Source organism: Apis laboriosa, unplaced genomic scaffold (assembly GCF_014066325.1).
Source record: "Apis laboriosa isolate Shangri-la unplaced genomic scaffold, ASM1406632v1 scaffold4_cov146, whole genome shotgun sequence".
Classification (NCBI taxonomy): Eukaryota; Metazoa; Arthropoda; class Insecta; order Hymenoptera; family Apidae; genus Apis; species Apis laboriosa.
In genome coordinates, this window is record NW_025223501.1 from 3378645 (window position 1) to 3384615 (window position 5971).

The 5971-nt window shown below is 45.9% G+C and overlaps 1 non-coding gene across 1 annotated transcript; it reads right to left on the minus strand.

The window, feature by feature from the left end:
* Nucleotides 1–2869: 2869 nt before the first annotated feature.
* On the minus strand, nt 2870–2952 carry Trnal-cag. The gene has a single exon. It is a non-coding gene; the product is annotated as a tRNA-Leu (tRNA).
* Nucleotides 2953–5971: the final 3019 nt, after the last annotated feature.

The window sequence follows — 5971 nt, forward strand, 5'->3', positions numbered from 1 at the left end:
GAAACTGGGCAAATCGTTTCCCTTCGGTAATAAGGCAGGGAAAAAGCAGCATCCAGTTTTGCAATTCACGGGAGAGGAGAGCGCAGTGGAGCAGTTTCGTTTAGAACCGCGGTCGCGTTGGCCACGAAGCGGGAAAGAGAGGGGATGATTCGCGCGAGAGGGAGGGAAGAGGAGAGTCGAGAGCGTGGAAGGCGAGCGAAGAGTTAAAAAGAGGAGGGAGATATGGGAGAAAGAGATAGAGAGTGAGTGAGAGAGAGAGAGAAGAAGAAGAGGATAAGGAGGGATCATGGAGGCGAGCACGGAGATGCATACGAGCGAGGACGAGCGTGTGGGGATCGGAGAGGATGTCCGGGGAGGGAGGGGGGATTTAACGTCGTCCTTAGTTCTCGGACGGCCCGGCCTTGAGACGCAGCGACGCTCAATGCGAATACAACGTTGCCTCCTCCTGCACCGGAAACTGCAATTCTAACTGCCTAAGCTCGGTCTCGAGAAAGTCGTGGCCGGATCGAGATGATTCCGAGGGAAACCTTCCAATAGTTTTCGTTCCCAATTTGTGTTTCGTTTCGTCGTTAAAAAGAGGAGATGCGTCTTGGGATCAAAGAAAGCAATCAAAGTTTAATAATCTCTGTGTAATGCAACACGTTCGAGAGATGTGAAGGAATGTGAAATATTATCGACGCGCCAATTTTAAGGGATTTAACAGCTGTTGAGAGAGAGAAAGAGAGAGAGAGAGAGACGAGATATATCGATACGGTCTATAAAAGAACGATGATCTTCGATTCTTTCGTTCCGCGATCTCGAAGAGAGGCAAAATTAAAAATAGGTCTTGGTCGCTGCATTCGTTATTCGATCGACGTCCTAATGGCACTCGGCCAAGCTAGATTACGAATCATACGGAATGGGACGCGATGTTGGGAGTGTTGTTTCTCGAACAGACTTAGAGTCGCTCTGGTGAGCAACAAATATACGCACATAATAAATAAATTAGGTAGATAGACGAAAACAGTTATATACCTATTTGTTTATACTCGTGAATGCCGTGTATAAAGTTCATTGGAAAACAGTGCAAGTCTGATTTTCAATAGAGTTCCAATGTAATCGACACAATATTTTTTGTCATTAACATTTTTGGAAACGTACCAAATACGTATTTTACGATATATTCTTTTTATACTTTTTATACTTTTTATAAATTAGATAGATACACGAAAACAGTTGTATACCTGTTTGTTTACCCTGAATCGTGAATGCTGTGTATATAAAGATCATTGAAAAACAAGTCTGATTTCCAATGCAGAAATCGACACGATATTCCTTGTCATTAATATTTTTGGAAACTTACTTACTTTTTGGTATACTTACAAAACGTACCAAGTACATATGATTTTACGATATATTCTTTTTATATTTATATTATTTTATATTATTTATAATATATTATTTTATATTATTTATAAATTAGATAGATACACGAAAACAGTTGTATACCTGTTTGTTTACTCTGAATCGTGAATACTGTGTATAAAGATCATTGAAAAACAAATCTGGTTTCCAATGCAGGAAATCGACACGATATTCCTTGTCACTAACATTTTTGAAAACATTTTATCCAATTTTATATTTTTTTATACTTTTCACATTTACAATCAAACATTGTTTGTAAACTTCTGAAAGAAACAGATCCCCCGATAAGGGGAGTTGTACTGTAAGCGAGATAGGGCCGAGGAAACTGTGTCGACCTGCGTGACGGGAAACATAGGCCTGCATAGTCGTGACACTGTGCGCACTTGCGCGCGCGCGCGTCACGCCGTAAGGTTATTGTTCACGGAGGAAAGAGAGAGTATGCGTTGCATAAAACCCGTTCTCCGTCTCCTTCGCTCGCGCCTCTCTATCCGCAACACGCACGCCGCGGTTGTTTCACCTATCCCCTTTCCTTACGTTACCCCTATTCTCAACCAAGGTTACCAACACGGCTGCTGGCCGCTCTTCCTCCGCCTCCTCATCCTGCCGGCTCCGCAGGAGAAGTTGTACAGTCCGCTTGAGAAATGGCCGCTTGTGGAATGCATCCACGGAACAGGCCGCGGATAGAATCGGTGCACTTGCCTCGTCTCGTGAAATCGTCACGTCGAACGAGGCGAATTTACGAGCGAGGGGAGGCGCACAGGGATCAAAAGGGAGGGAGGGAGAGGGAGAGAGAGAGAGAGAGAGAGAGAGAGAGAGAGAGAGAGAGAGAGAGAGAGAGAGTTTTACGTTAGGGGGTTGCAGCGCGCACAGGCTGCTACCGGGAATAATTCAACGGCTGCGCTGGCGCCACAACGATAGGTCGTCTCGTTGAAACGATTACAGTTAGGATTTCCGTGAAATCAAGCGGTGGCGGCGGCGACTGGTGCCTGATCCGTTTCCACCGTGCTTGTTACGTAACTCGATTAATTGCATACGAAAGTACGGTACGATAGTTGGACGGGATCGAATTGGGTAAACGTGGTTGGCGTGGTGGTATTGCGTCATTACGCTTGTCGTTTTACGTCTCGTCGTCGTAATCGAATGCAGATACGTTTTATTTGAGGTAAGGGAGCGTTGCGCGCGAGCGCCCTCTTTCGAGCATTTTTCGAACTACGAACGTATTTGGAGGTTAGAATGGACGACGAATAATATGTGACAATTTCTTTGAGATAATATATATATATGCTCTTTCCTTTAACGAAGGAATGATCGGTACAAGGCTGAAACCGAACACCCTGAAATCTGTTTTATGGGTGGCGATAATTGGCGACGGACCGGCGACGAGCGGATAACGAGTTGGTGTTCGTCACGGTCGTTAGGATGGTTTTAGGGTGGCGATAGAAAAAAAGGAAAAAAAAAAATGTTTTGTCAGAAGTGGGATTCGAACCCACGCCCACAGAGTGGACTGCGACCTGAACGCAGCGCCTTAGACCGCTCGGCCATCCTGACGTGTCTCATCGCCTCGTTTAAAAAGAAGAAATCGACCGGATCTGTCGTACTATGGCTGAGAAACTGGTCTGCCGTACTAAATTTACCCGGCAGCTAGGCGAAAATAGCTCTGTAAGAAGCGGCCGTGGAAGCTTTCAAGCGATGCACCGGCGAACGGGTTTCTTTCTTCCCTTTTTGCCTCCCCATTATTCCGTCTCTGGTGAACATACTATCCGATATCGTGTCCCAACATGCTTTCGAGATGGGATGCAGAAATTTGTATATGTTTTCCATTCGATGTAGGATAAACCGGTCGGTTTATCCCTTTTCGAGCCTTATTTACTTATTAATTTTAAAGGATAAACACGTTAAACCGAAATATTACTTCTTTCTACGTATTTCACGAATAATATTATGAATGTCGTTTCACGAGACCGATTTTCTACTAAAAAATTCCCTTAAACGATTTTTCGTACTCGACATCCTGTAACTATGATCGACTATATACATATATAATTTTCATAGAGCAAGAAACTTCCCTCTTTTTTCTTCTTTTTTAGGCTCGAATTTTTCAGCGTTCAACGATGCTTTCTTCCCTATGCGCATCTCCACACTCGTCGTATTCCCGAAATAAATAACGGGCCCCGGGATGAAGTTTCGGAAAGGCAGTTCAGGCTGGCACACATATACCATAAACGGCCGATTCGGTGTCTCCGTTCTCCCCTATGCTAGCGCGTAACCTTGAGAGTCGTTCAGTCGACGGCCATCTTGCCGCGATGCACTTTTGTTTTTTGCCTGTCCAAGACTCGCCAGTCTCGCTGCCGTCTCCCTTCTCCCCCCTCCGCCCTTCTTTCTCGCTCCGTTCCTAGCCACCGACGATCGTCCCATCCTCCTTTATCCAACCATCCTTCGGCCCTCTCCCTCTACGAACGCCGGTTTGCCATTCTTTCTGTATCGCGCTCTCTCTCTTTCTCTCTCTCTCTCACTCTCTCTTTCTCCCCACTTTTCCCGTCTTCCTCTCCTTCTGGCTCGCTCGCTCTCTCTCTCGCTCGCTCGCTCGCTCGCTCGACTCGACTCGACTCGACTCGACTCCTCTTCCAGCGTGGTTGAACATCGGCGCTGGTGTTCTCCATCCGTTCGTCCTACATGCCTCCTACCACAGATTGCCGGCAAAGAGAATGCAGGCAACCTCCGCGCAGCTTCTCTTCCCCTCTCTCCTTCCTCTCCGCCGTTCGTGTCTCCTCCTCGTCAGACGCTGACGCGTTCCTTCGTCCAACGGCCTGGCTGCCCGTTCGAAGGCATTGGCAATCGCGAAATTTCAAAGGGGTAACGAATCGAATGATATGCATGCGCGTGCCCGTGGTGATGTTACACGGATGGCTGGTCAAAATGGAAGGAATCGCGGAATGGTTTTTATTACGCCGCCGGCCCGATGTGTTCCACTAGCCCAATTTTCAAGGTGGCTCACGTTAGTCACGTGGCCAACGTGCTTGATGCACGTAGACCGAGAATGAACGAACATGTGGCACCTGGAGCCTGAAACGCGCCACACGAGGACTGAAACCTGCATTTCCTTACTGGGAATAACGATTTTAGGGATGAAATTGGATTATATAATTTTTTAGGGAAATGAGATGATTACTCGCAGATCTCAAAATATTTTAAATATTTTAAAATATACGAGGAATTATTCGTTCGGTTAGATGGTTTTAATAATTAGGAAGAATGGTAGTTTCGAAGTGAGATCCGTAAATGGGGTTTTCGCACAATAGGTGATACTTTTTCGATTGGCAGATGTGGGAAGGAGGACTGAGTTTAGACTTTAGAAAACGCGTACAATAAAACTAGTTGCGTTCGCGATGATATTCAGCAGCTTTATTCGGACCATTGAGTCACTCGCTATAAATTAATAAAGGCTCTTGTTGTTTTGACGGTGAAATGCAATGGCTATTGACCAACAAAGCAATGAACTCGTCTGTGTGTCGCACAATTTCTGAAACCTTATCGTCGCTTTTGCCTCACGAATGTTTTTCTATTCAGCCAGAAGCGTTGTCAACACTTTTCAACCTAACTATGAAACTCGATACAAAAGCCAGTACACGCGAATGATGGACTCTTTGTCGTCCCTGTGCAAATAGTTTGCAATGTCGTATATTTTAAAGAGAAATAAAACAAAAAAATTTGTGTTCCTATTATTTATTTTTCTATTTTAAATATCGTTAAAAGGAAAAAGAGAAACAACACCACTCAAGCGTGATTCCTTTAAAGTTATATCGATAATAAATCACCGGTAAAAAAATAAATAAATAAATAAATAAATAAACCGTGGCCAAACGATCTCGATGTAATCCCTAATTGTCCCACATTATCGCTTAATCGTCCATTAACTCATCTACCAATAACCGATTGCCAAAACCCCACTCTCCGATTCGCTAAGCTGAAAAAAAAAAACGTTATCTCCCGTCGTAGGTGATCGTTCGCTTAAACCCACGTAATACGCAGCTCTGCACTTATCATCAATGGCTCTCTCGGCAGCGAAAGATTGCGAAAAGCGACTCGTGGAAAAGAAAGATTGGAGAGCGCGCGCGGCGACGCGTTGCATGACTCGAGGCGGCGAATTTCGGTGCGCGACCAGTGATAGGGCAGTGGCTCGACGGTGGCGCCACTGTCGAGGACGGTGGCCGAGTCAGGAAGCAGTCGGCCGGCGCATAAGCGGCGTCGGGCGCCGCAGTCGCGCGCTTGCACTCTCAGCGGTGAGCGGAGTTTGTAACGTGCGTAATAGCTCTAAAACGTCTTCTGGTCTGTTTTGTTTGGCCGTTCGCGGCACGGCAGCGGGAACGTCAGCCCCGGTGTATATATCTTCTTCGTTCATCGATTCCCCGTGGCCGTGTGTCTCGTTGTGTCTGGAGCAACCGTCGAAAGGGAGAATAACATATAATCGACTAGGAGTGGAGAGACAGAAACGGAGAGAAAGAGACAGAGAGAGAGAGAGAGAACAAGCAGCCGTAGTAGGAACATCGTGTGCACACGCGAGACTAAC